Source organism: Pinus tabuliformis, chromosome 9 (genome assembly GCF_031772625.1).
Source record: "Pinus tabuliformis cultivar Carrire ecotype Pingquan chromosome 9, CPIR1, whole genome shotgun sequence".
Lineage (NCBI taxonomy): Eukaryota > Viridiplantae > Streptophyta > Pinopsida > Pinales > Pinaceae > Pinus > Pinus tabuliformis.
In genome coordinates, this window is record NC_142307.1 from 1,447,898,312 (window position 1) to 1,447,911,892 (window position 13,581).

At 39.4% G+C, this 13,581-nt stretch overlaps 1 pseudogene; it reads left to right on the top strand.

Annotated features, from left to right (window-relative positions):
• Positions 1–11,177: 11,177 nt before the first annotated feature.
• LOC149154018 (benzyl alcohol O-benzoyltransferase pseudogene) lies at positions 11,178–13,037 on the top strand (annotated as a pseudogene).
• The last annotated feature ends 544 nt before the right edge of the window (positions 13,038–13,581 follow it).

A 13,581-nucleotide genomic window follows, 5' to 3' on the forward strand; every position in this document is an offset into this window, starting at 1 on the left:
TGGTTATATATACCCCCCTCATTCTATAAGAAGGACTTTTCACCTTGGCTCCTCCTACAAGGCATTAGAGAGATCAGCTAGTTCTTTGAGGAGCAAGGGAGTGGCTCCAATGTCCCACTATTGGGGCTAGTGATGTACATTGTAAACACGTGTCTTGGAACGTTTTCTTTATTAAATGAGTCTTTAAGGCTAACACGTTGTTCATGCATGGACTGTGAACGTTTGTAAGTTATGTGGAGTTTTGTTTTTCATGCTTTCTTTTGCATGTACTAAGATAGTTGAACTATTTCTGTTATTTTAGTGTTTATCTTATTGAGAATGTGTTGTAATGGTTTTTATTGTTGTCCCTCCTTGTGGACTATTCCGTGGGATATTAGATAGATCTTTCCCTATCGTTGGTTGTAAACGATCATTCAATCCATATGGACCATTCCACTGGATTGTTAGATGGATCCTTTTGGTTCATGTGTGTCTCTTCCTGGGTGGTACTATTACCTCTCACTTAGATGCTCACTTTTGTCCCCATCCTTTTGTAGTGGCACATCTCACTAGGCACATCTCCCTTTCTTTTCGAGGGACACCACTGCATCCATATCTTGTGCTAATAGTTAGAGGCAGGCAAATCTTTAAGTATTTTTTGCAACTGGGCCTTTGTTACTGAATGAGACTCCTACACCAAATGGTGCGAGATATGATTGGGACTTCATGCCGGGGAGATCCCCTAACTGTGTGGTGGGTCCAACAATAACAACACATAAAAAATCACCATAAATTTATGTGAACTTAAAATTGATTTTTTAAAGATGATCATTAGCAGCAACTCTGAATCTATGAAGCTCTAGGTGTGGTATCCCTGTGCTCTCCCAGCAGCTGCCCTTAGAGATTCGTAGTGTTTGCCACATGGGCTTTCCCTCGCCTCTCCCTCTTCCATGGAGGAGTCGGATGATGGCTGAAAGGCCTCCTCCTTTTGCGACATGGTCACTAGTCGACCGCAGGAGAAAAGAGTATCTTTTCACCAAGATATATTCATGCACAACCTTTCGCTCCTTCCAAATAAGCCTGAAGCAAGGGCTAAATGGAGGAGAAAGGGAAAATTGTAGAGGCTCAAACTACCAAATGCACTACCTCTGCAAATACTTCAGCAACTAGGGAGGCAGAAACCACAGAGGAGCAAACTATAAAAGGCAAGAACAAAACCAAGAAGCAACTATAACCCAAAAGCCAAAAAAATCCTGGAGTTGGAAATAGAAGACCCGGGGTAGCGTTTTATAGAGACGATCTGCAAGAACATGCAGCAATATGCAAATTCATGGGCATCTGGCCACAGAGAAAGCACTAAATTGGTGGATTCAAAGCCAAATGGAAACCAAAGGGAGAAATAAGACTGCAAGTAGGTTCAAAGGGGTTCTTTACAATCATTTTCGATCTCTTAGAAGAGAGAGACATGATATTTGAGAGAAGGACCCTACTTCTTCAACTTTGCAAGACTATGCATGAGATTTTGGAAAGAAAACTTCACTCCTAGAAAGAGGACTTCACTAGGGTCCGATTTGGGTTTGCCTCTACTCCTGCTGAGTAATTATTGGGCCCTTCTATCCTTAAAGGAATTGGAGACCAACTAGGTGAATATATAAAAATTTATGAGGGAAAACGAAGCAGACATTATGTTTCATATGCTAGAATATGTGTTTACATCGATGTCTCTGGAGCCCTTCTGGAAGCCATAAAACTAATATTCAGGGATGAAGTCTGGCTCCAGAGTATTGACTATGAACACATCCCATTCCGATGTAGAAAATGCCATGAGCATGGACACCTCTTTAGGGATTGTCCACAAAATAAAATGCCTCAAAGAAGTGAGTAGGTTAGCAAGAAAAAGGATGAATAAGGTTCATCAGAGTAAACATGAGGATTAAAAACAACACAAAAAAAGGAACAACACCAGGCAGCTACCCTAAATAATTTTGAAGCTCTGAATAATTTGTAAGAACAACCCCTCTCAAATAGCTCAAATGACAAGGAGGCCAAAGAGGATAAGCAAAATGCAGCAAACCAAAGGCAAGAGGATCAGTACTTGATCACAACAACAAGGAAGACGATAATTTACAGGAAGACATAGAAATGGAACAAGTACTGGTAGAATCTACCCCAGAGGAAAACACAATAGAAGAGGTGTTGTAAGGAGTAGACCTCTTATCAGTAGTAGAGGAATGGAAGAAAAATGGTTTGGATACGATTCCAAAAGACCAAATCCAAAAAATCGAAGGAGCCTACCTCCTTCAAGAGGAAATAAAGTAGACTTCAAGTCAAACACCACCTGAAAACAATGTAGTTAATCCCATGTTGGCAGACATGGTAGCAGGAAAACATAGCCCAGAAGGCCCAAGTCGAAAAAGAGGAAGGAAAAAATCAGTCAGCTTCTTCAGGAACTTGGCACCAAACTCATTAAGGAAGGAAAGGTAAAGGCCCTAGCACTAACTCCCACTATTTACCAATGAATTGAATCTCTTGGAATATTAGAGGAATCAATGGTCTCGGAAAGAAAAGAGTCTTGAAAAATAGACTCCTAGTTGATAAACCAGATATCCTTTTAATTCAAGAAACCAAACTTGACATGGTTCACATCACTCTCCTTCAAAAAATTTGTTTCAAGCAATACAATTACACCACAAATTCAGCCACCAGATCAATAAGGGGAACCATGACCATATGGAAAATATCTCAGTATGATCTTACCTCCTCTATTGCCACAAAACACTCCATCGTCACTGTTTTGAAAATCATTGGCACCAAGGATAGCATCTGTGTCACCAATATCTATGCTCCACATAGAGCGGTGGAACGAATCAAGATGTTGCAAAGCATATCTAAACTCCTTGATTCCATCTACCTGCCTTTCAAAATTATTGCGAGTGACTTCAACATGGTGATAAAACTCGCGGAAAAGAAGGGAGGCATAAGAAAACTTGATAAGGACTCTGAGGCCTTTCAGTCCACCATCGAAGGCCTTAGTCTAATTGACATCCCTACGAACAATGGAATTTTCACTTGGAATAACAGATGGGGGGATAAAGACAAATTTCTTCTAGGATTGATTGATTCCTTCTTTTAGAAGAGATCTATGTCACCTCATGGGAAACAAAGGCAAGAATTCTCCCTCAATTAGTATACGACCATTGGACGATATCCTTGAAGGTTCACATTTCCTCTGGCTTGAAGAATAGACCCTTTAGATTCGAATCCTTTTGGTTGGAGCACCCGAATTTCATGGAAAAAAAATGAAAGAATGGTGGAGTAAACCGATGCTCCAAACCGGAAATAAGATGTATAAATTCTATCAAAAACTAAAATCCACCAAAAATGAGATCAAACTCTGGAATAAGGAAACTTTTGGCAACATCATCACTGACAAAAAGAACTTGGAACTTGAAATGTCAATCCTCCAACAACAAATCTTTAATGAGGGCATCACTAAACAAAGGAAACAAGAAGAGCTCAATCTTCAAATAAGTTTGGAGGAAAGGGTCTCTCAAGAAGAGAAATTTTGGCATCAAAAATACTGTATTAACTAGCTAAAGTGTGGGGAAAGGAACTTAACTTTATTTCACCATTCGATGATGTAACACAAAAGACACAATAAGATATTGTCCCTAAAAACTAAAGAGGGAAACCTTATCCACTCTCATGAGGACATGGCAGATGAACTAAATCAGTACTTCAACACTCTCATATTAGAGCCGAGGACTGATCAAGCAAGGGCCATTCAATATATAACCAACAACATCTCGGCTATCCTCACCGAGGATGATTCACAATAAAATGATATTGGGGAAAGTTTCAATGCAAGAGGTGGAGGAAGTTGTTATTACTATGTCCAATGGTAAAGCGCCAGGTCTAGATGGGTTTACTATAAACTTCTACAAAGCCTGCTAGCCTATGCTAAAAAATGAGGTTCATGCCTTGTTGGAGGAGTCAAGAATTCAAAAGTTTGTTTTAAAATATCTTAATGCCACCTTTCTATGCTTAATTCCCAATGATGAAGGTGCTGACTCCCCAAACAAGTTTTGTCCTACAACCCTCTACAACGTCATATACAAGATCATCTCAAAAGTCTTGGCCAACCAAATAAAAACCATCCTACCTCTTTTGGTTTCCCAACACCAAACTGGTTATGTGTAAGGGAGGAAAATCTTGGATAGCATCATCCTTTCCCATGAACTAATCTGTTATCTTAAAGTTCAAAGGAGGCTTGAAATGATGATGCAATTGGACATGTCCAAAGCATTCGATAAAATCAGTTGGGAATACATGAAATATGTCCTTGCAGCTTTTGGTTTTCACAAGGACTTCATTAAACGGATTATGGTAATGGTATCAGGGGATTTTTTCTTAATTATCCCAAATGACCCCCCATCTCAACCCTTCAGCCCATCTAGAGGCATCCGTCAGGGGGATCCTATTTCTCCCTTCCTTTTTGTCATAATGGCATAGGGCCTTAACAGATCCATCACAACTACCTCTTCCACCAATGCCCTATCTGGCCTCAAGATTTATACCTCTGCTCCTCCCTCCACTCATCAGCAATTCATTGATGATACCTTGTTAATGGGCCTCCCCACAATCAAAGAAGCCTTATCCTTCAAATCCATCCTCTCAGGTTTCTCTGTTGCTTCTGGCACCTCTATAAACCAAGAAAAGTCCAAATTATTTTTCTTTAACACCCCTCTAGCCATCCAAAGGAACATTGCCAAAATAATGGAATTTCAGAGATGCAACCTCCCTTCAAAATACCTTGGAGTCCCTCTTACTAACAAGCCCCTAGCTCGTTCAACTTGGGAAGATCTTATCACCAAAATGGAAAAAAGACTTGCTAACTAGACATTTAGATCTCTAAATTTGGTAGGTCGTTTGGTTCTAGTCAAGTGTATGTTATAGATCATACCCCACATTTTTACCATGCCCTTGTGGCCCCAAATCCATCTCCAACACTCTCAAAAACCTCGAGATAAATTTCCTGTGGAGAGGCTCGAAAAAGAAGCAGAAGTGGGTGTTAGTGTCTTGGGACAAATTTTGTAAACCCAAAAAAGTAGGCAATCGCAAGTGGTCTCGGTCTGAGGGACCCAGAGCCGTTAGGGAAAAACCTGGGAGCCAAAATTTTGTGGCTATGGATTGCAAACCCAAGATCCCCCTGGTGCATCATCTGGAAAGCGAAATATGTTCCGCCCCATTCGCATGAACATCTCATTAGGCTCAATGGGACCATTGAGGGCTTTGCCATATGGAACCAGGCTTGGGACAATTGAACAATTATACAAAATCACAATTTTTGGGAGGTGGGCAATGGGGACAAAGCACTCTTTTGGGAAGATGCCTGGAAACAAAGGCTGGATCTTGTCAATAATCAATTCAGACAGATCTAGATAGGTATGAAAAACAAGGGCAAGAACAGCATCAACCAATACTGGAAACCAAGCAATGGCAGTGATAATTGGAGGAAATGGTTAGAAGAAAAAGATTGGGAACCCCCACCTAACCCTCTGGAGTGGCAAGAGATCTCGTGCGAACTCCAAAAAAGACAAATTCAAGTTGAAGCCATTGAGGTCAATCTCAGATGGGGGAAGAATTTGGTCGGGCACTTCAACTTAAAGGAATCATATGGCTACATTGCGCTCCATGACCAACATCAGATAGAGTGAAAATGCAGACATTTTGGGAAAGGAAATACTCGCCTAAAATCACCCTTTTTTATGGCTCATCATGCACAAAAAATTCTAACCTGGGACAAATTAAGGAAGAAAGGGTTCATTGGCCCCTCTAGATGCAATCTTTGTGAGCAAAAGGAAGAAACAACTAACCATTTGCTGAACGAGTGCCCCTTCGTGAACAAGTTGTGGAATTGGGTCTATTTAGTTTTCAAGGTTTTAGATAGGGATATCTCCTCCATCCTCAATACCATTGAAAATTGGAGATCCTCCCTTTCCCCTAATCCTCTGGTGAATAGAGCCTAGAACCTTATACCAGGTATCATTTGTTGGGCTCTGTGGAAGGAGAGGAATGCAAGAATTTTCAGAGGAATCCACAATTAGGAAGAAGTTTTTCTATCCATAGTCAAGCAAACTATCCAAGAAAAGGTGGCTTCTTCCACTTTTCAATGCCCCAATGACCCTCCCAACAATTCAAAAATGCATATGCTTACCCTCCTAGATCTGCATCTCACCCAGTACTCCAAGGCCTCAAGAATTTCACGAAAATGGGGAAATGTAGACCACTGGTTTCCCCGGGATAGGCACTCTAAAACTAAACTATGATGGGGTAGCGAAAGGTAACCCGGGAAGAGAAGGCTTCATGGGTGTCTTTCAGAACTCTCGCATGGGAAATCTTATAGATCTATGTGGGCAATCTTGGCAACACTACCAACGACGCAACATAATTATAGGCTCTGAAACACGGGCTATCCATTCCCAAACTCCACAACTTTGGACCCCTCATCATCGAAGGGGACTCGATGCTGGCAACTCAGGTCAACCCCAAATTACAACAAAGCATGGCAACTGCCAGGGTGTCAGACAACTAGCACCTAAACAGAATCCTTGAAATAATAAAATGCCACATAGAGAGGGTGAGCGGGTGTCATTTCCAAGTTTTCATGTGCAATGGGAATGGCCTGGCTGATAGGCAGCAAATGAAGTTATGGAGGGAACTACCATCTACGTTTTCTGGCATGGATTGACCTGGAGCACGACACGCTTCATCAGCAATGTGAGACCATCAATGAAAAGGCCAATCAAAATAACAGGCACTAACTACTTTGAGATCTCCAATCTCAACAATTATGATAATAGTTGCTTGACGAGAGGCAGTACTAAGGGAAATTTTCCCTGTGCCACAATCCCAATGACAGTCATGCCAAAGGAGCTATCATAAGCTTTCCTTCCTATCATCCTCTTTTGGTACATCCTCCTTCACCTACCTCTGGTACCTCCGATGATCACATTCATTCCCCGCCTCTAATCGCCCCACCCCTCGATGCTCTCTAGCCCCTATGTATACCCCCTCACACCTGCTCCTCCCCGACACCTTGCTTGCTCTTGCCCCTTGTTTCTCCCACTCCCTTTTGTTGTCAGCCTGTTGACCTCCCCTCCCCCTTTCATGGTGCTTAAGCACGGTTCAAGTCTAGCTCCCAGTCGTGGTCAAGGCCGCGCCATGAAACCTCCTGTTGGAACAACCTAGGTTCTCTGCTCATCACCAGAGCCGAGTCTTCTGCTAGAAGAGTTGCCTTGAATTATTCCATAGTTTAAGTATTAGGGGGTTTACGGAGTGCAATATATTAGATATCATTTTGGGATTCAACTGCGTTAAGTAAGTCATTCAGGTATGACCATTTCCATGAGAGGTAGTCGTAACTGACTAATTTCTCATGATTTTTGAATAATTCACTTAGCACTCATTGCATCGAGTGATGCTCATAGGGATGAAGAAGTGGGATTGAAACTAGTGAATGAATCACATAGTGAGAATCATCACTTCCAAGACTCGCACCTGGCACGAGGGTTTCACTGGGGGAGCAATACCATACCACATGCATTCATATTGGGGGATATATATTGAGGAAAAAATGGCATAATATATTTAGCATATAATAGGGGGTAAAGGGTTTTATATTGGTAGGTATAAAAAATGAAGCTCAAAGTTAATGAAAAAATATAAAGGGGTATAAAAATGTTAATGAAAAAATGGATACATACAATATGTAGTGAAAGTAGGGATTTTTAAAATTGGATAGGTGTATTGGGTTCGTATTGATAGTGGGTTAAATAATGTGATTTTTAGATGTATTTTCCAATATGTAGTCAAATTATGGGACTTGTTTAGTATGCCATGAATGCACGTGATATGTCAGAGGTTCATTGAGTAAATCCCCTGTGGCACCCGATAACTAGGACTTCTGGGGAGGTCAACCATCCCAGATCGCCTCTAGCTCAAGCGTGCTTAACTGTGGATTTTTCCCCACAATCAAGCCCACTTAGCTTGCTACCCCATTTGCAAAACCTTAGCAAGTATTGTGCCTCATGAACCATTCAAGAAGAGATCCCTTCACTCTTTTTGAATTTAAGTATTAGGCGGTTTACGCAGTGCAATATATTAGATATCATTTTGGGATTCAACTGCGTTAAGTAAGTCATTCACGTATGACCATTTCCATGAGAGGTAGTCGTAACTGACTAATTTCTCATGATTTTTGAATAGTTCACTTAGCACTCTTCACCCCTGTGAGCATCACCTGATGCAATGAGTGCTAAGTGAACTATTCAAAAATCAAGAGAAATTAGTCAGTTATGACTACCTCTCATGGAAATGGTCATACGTGAATGACTTACTTAATGCAGTTGAATCGCAAAATGATATCTAATATTCCATAGTTGTTAACCGTGAGATGCAGGAACGAATTGCAAACCTGGAAGCTTAGGTGAGGGTCCTTAGACGAGGGGTGTCCTCGGAAGGAGTGGCAGAGGAATTTGCATGGATCCTTGACCCAAGAATCACCAAGGCTAGGGAGAACCTGTACGCTCACGCAATTGACCTCTCATGGCAGATGAAAACTCTCCTCGGTCTGGCAATGCAGGAGTTTACTGAAATATTCAAGGCGGTGGAAGAGAAAACTGACAAGCTTACGGACAAGTTTGTCGTCTATGTGGAATCAGTCCACCATTGTCGCTTTGTCACCAGAAATTATCCACATTACACCATGCTGAAGAAACGAGCTACCATGGGGATCCGCTCACTAGTCGAAGGCTCCCCCAACGTAAAAAAGGAGGTATCTAGCACTTCCTCTAGTTGTCCAATGCCCACAGTCGCGCAAGAAGGCAACACCCAAGGGATGCCTATCAGCTTGGATGATGACCTAGCAAAAGGAAATCCTTAATGCCCACGACAGACTCCTTGTTTGAAATGTTACTCTCTCTGGCTCTCAGTCGTGGAAGAGCTCTTATCATAAGGCACTGTATAGGCAATAAAGAATTTGGGGCATTTGTATTATCTTCATTGTCACCCCTCCCTTCGAACACATGGGAGATAATATCAGCACGACTCCTTGTAATTTTCTCAAAAAACATAGAATTCTTTTTTTTACAAGCTTCAATGTAAAACCGTTCCATCAGAAGCCAAGAAGGCATGTGTTGTTGGCTCTTGTGTTGGAGAGTTTTTCTCGCACAATCCAACTCTTTTAAATACAATTTTCATGCAGTAATATATTCTATTTTATTAAAAAAAACAAGTTCTAACAGAAATTAAACTTTTTAAAAAAATTTCACTTAAAAAAATTATATACTAAAAAATTTAATCTTCTCCACCCTTCATAAATCTCCAAATTAACTTAAATCTATACTAATTAAAATTTTAAATTTTAAAAAGTCATAAAAATAAACTCATCCTCACATCATAAATCACAGTCATAAAGAAAAATAAAGGGCAAAAAAACAACTTACTTTCACCTATATATCACCCAAGTGAATACAAAGATTTTGAAAATTATAATAAGGTATTTGCAAATTGTATAGAGTTAATTGCCCTAAGAGATGGACCAATTTTTTTTACGAAATTATTAAAATAAGCTTTTCCTTACATATCTCTTAGTCATAAGCATCTTTTCCATTAAGAAGAAAGGATAAAAATCAACTCTTTACTGATCATATTTAAGAAATTTAAAACTTCGAAAGCATAAAAAGGAACTTTTCCGGTTTGGAAAACATGAAAAAACGAACTCTTTCCCATTTATATACTCAATAAAAATTTAGTTAACTTTAGCAATGTTGAAAGAAATGAAATAATCAACTCTTTACTACTTATATACCTAATAGGTGGTAACAAAGGAATTTTTGTAAATAGAATAGGAATTTTTTTTTTAGGGAATTGGGAAAAAATAACTATTCCTTACAGATCCGTAGTTATAGCATCTGCGACTTTGAGAGAAATGTAAAAATCAGACCCCTCTTCCCTATATACCTACCACGTGGTCTCCTTCGGAGGTTTGTTGACATATAGATATATGTCAAAGTCAAGTGATCAAATCGCCACTGGTTATTACTATATTTTCTGTAAAATGGAAAGTAATTGAAGTGATACAGTGCCCTCACCATCACATCCATGAGATCCTGAAAATTAAAGCAGGACTGCCCTGAGATGAATGCATTTAATACGGGGAATGCGTTTCAACAACCAGAGCAACCAAATATTATCTGTCAGATATTATCCTTAAGGTCGATTCCAATCAGCACGTACACATTTAGTTGTATCTTACTTCTTGTCTTCACATCTAATTCACAATATCCTTCTTTTCTTCGCATCTAATTCACGAAGTTTGGAGTATTTATTTTGAATCTTCACATCTAATTTACAATATCTTTCTTTTCTTTGCATCTAATTCACGAAGTTTGGAATATTTATTTTGAAGCTTTACATGAAAAGATCAATATATGTGTTTTTTTTTTTTTTTTTTTTAAATTTGAAACATTTATTTTGAAGCTTTACCGAAAAAGGCCAAGTACATCCGTTACATAAGCTATCTACATCTATTCCATGAACTATCTTTAAAAGCTAAAATAATTTTTTATTTTCCAATATCCTCTTTCTTGTCCTCATCTTTTTACGTCTTCCTTCCGAATACTTCGTTGGATCTTACTTATTGTCCTCACATCAATTCACAATATCAGATCGAACATCTATATATATGGCCTCCCGCGCAGACCATCAAACGAAGTTATTCAGCACGCAATAATCCTTTATTGTTGTGCAGGCTATCCCCTTAGTTCATCAGCTTACATGGCAGCAGCTCTTGTATTGGGATGTACAGTTCAGCCGCCGCCGCTGCCTCCTCCTTCACCATTTCCAAAGAAGTCCCTCGGCCAGTTTACAGTCATTAAGCGCCCACCTCTTCTCGTTTCCCCGAACTGCCCCACACCCACCCAACGTCTTTACCTTACCAATATTGACGATCAATTGGGATTAAGGTTTCATGTCAACATACTTATGTTTTATCCACCACCCTGCAATTCCTCCATGAATGGTAATGGGAGGAATGATCCAGTCCAAGTTATTGGAGAGGCTTTGGGAAGCTTCTGGTTGATTACTATCCCTTTGCCGGAAGACTGATAAATGCAGATGATAGAGGCAAGCTTATAATGGACTGCACTGGTGAAGGGGTTCTTCTTGTAGAGGCCGACGCAGATATTTCCTTGGAAGACTTGGGAGATCTGTCTCCACCTATTCCTCGTGCTCTTGAGTTTATAAGTAACGTTCCAGGATCGAATACCATCACAGACTCTCCTCTGCTTCTGTTTCAGGTTGGTCATCGTGGTTTTCAATTTATTAATGATAATTCCACCTATTTCGTGGGCTTGCTTGGTTTATTTTTATGTGCATCTTCGTTATACAGTCTAGTGTGTTGAAGACTATGTAGGATCCAATACGTTTGGTTTATTCTTAATGTACATCTTCTTTATATAGAATAATAGAATAGACTAAGGTTTTAACTTTCAATAGAATAGACTAGGGTTAGGGTTTTATTTTTTATTTGAAGAAATATAAATTGTTATTTGAAAAAATATAAACAATTTAATTTATTAAAAACGAATTGATTCTCTCCTTATGTGTACTATTAACATGTTGTTTCTTTACCAAAACGTTGTATGATAGTAGATAATGTGAAATCACATGCCTAGTCTACTTAGTTGTTGTTATTGATTCAATTACGTCACAAATATCTTGTGGTTTTGGAAAGCATGAACTGCGTTTCTTTGACAGGTGACGCGGCTACGATGCGGAGGCTTCGTACTTGGCTTGCGTTTTAGCCATTCCGTTGCTGATGGCGTTGGAATCGCGCAATTTCTGAATTCTCTCGGCGAAATAGCGAGAGGGGCAGAAAGCCCCACGGTACCTGCAGTTTGGAATAGAGAAATCCTTCGACCCAGAGCCAAGCCTACGGCAAATTATCCGGGACTGCGTGATTACTATGATTTTGAAAATAAATATCAAGAAAGAATAGTGCCGGTGACCGCTGCATCAGAGGAAATCATGAACTTGAAATCGTTCTACTTTGGTTCAACAGAAATTGCGGCTTTGAAAAGACAGGTACAAGGGGTCAGGTTTTGTACCACATTCCAAGTAATATCGGCCTGTTTGTGGCAGTCGAGAACAAAGGCTCTAAAAATCCCGGCGGACCAAGAATTGACATTAATGTTTCCGTTAAACGCCCGTAATCGATTCCGACCGCCTCTTCCAAACGGCTACTACGGCAATGCACTTGCCTCCGCTTACGCTCACACAAGAGCCCGGGATCTGACTGGCCGCCCACTGTCTTACGCAGTGAAATTGATTAAGGAAGGCGATAGACGAGTGAGGGAAGAATATTTACGATCTATGATTGATTTGGCGGAGTTGAAAGGGCGTCCACTTAGCCCCTCAGATGCTTCTTTCATCGTTTCAGACGTTTCCAAACTTGCGCAAGCCGTAGCAGAGTCGGATTTCGGCTGGGGAAAAGCAGCGTATGTGTGTCCTGTTTATCCGGCAATGCCACACTTTACATATTTAGCACCGGCCTCCATGAAAGACACTGAAGCGATCGTAGTTCCTATTTGTTTGCCGTCAACTGCCATGGAAATATTTGAAGAAAATTTGAATAAAACAATCAGCAACGGGCCACAGCGCTAGTGGTCTTGCGGTGCCTTCGAAGCTGACTGAAGCAAATAAGTTTTCAAGGTTTTGATGTATCCAACAGTGGGCGGGGGAATGAAGAGCCGCACTGTATCCGACAATAGTGGGAATCTTGTAGTGCAAATCCAGTGCCATATCCTGATGGTTCTATTTTTTTCTGCAGTAAATTTGGTTAGTCCGCATTAATACTCAGTGTACTCTCGATAGATATAATGCGTTGAAGTTGCCTGTCTACATTGGTACTTAGTATACTTTCGATAGATATAATGTATTGAAGTTGCCTGCCTATAGAATTGTCGATATGCCTTTTTCATGACAATCCTAAAATAAAATTGTCTTCCGCTGCATCCCATTTTGGAAAATCTCACTGTTTTTCTCTTTGCTACGAAAATACTTGAGTGTAAAACGAATTTAGTAATGAGTTTTGAACATCCACCTATAATGAAGCATGGTTTATATATATATATATACAATATTTTTAATAAAGCAGGGTTTATATATATATATATATATATATATATATATATAGTAATATAATAATATAATAATTAGTACAACCATGTTTACTAATATGGTTGATAAAGGTCGATAGGCTTATATGAAATATATATACAATCACATTTTCCGATGTGATTGATATAGGCCATAGACTTATATCAACCACATTAATAATTATTATTGGTATTTTTTTAAACACCAAATTATTTATGATTATTAATAACTATATAAATATTAAGAACCAAATTCTTTATATATTATTATATGAATATTATATTAATATTATAATAATAATATAAAATAATAATAATAATAATATCGGATAATAATATAATAATAATATTATATTATTGTTATATTATTATAATAATATAC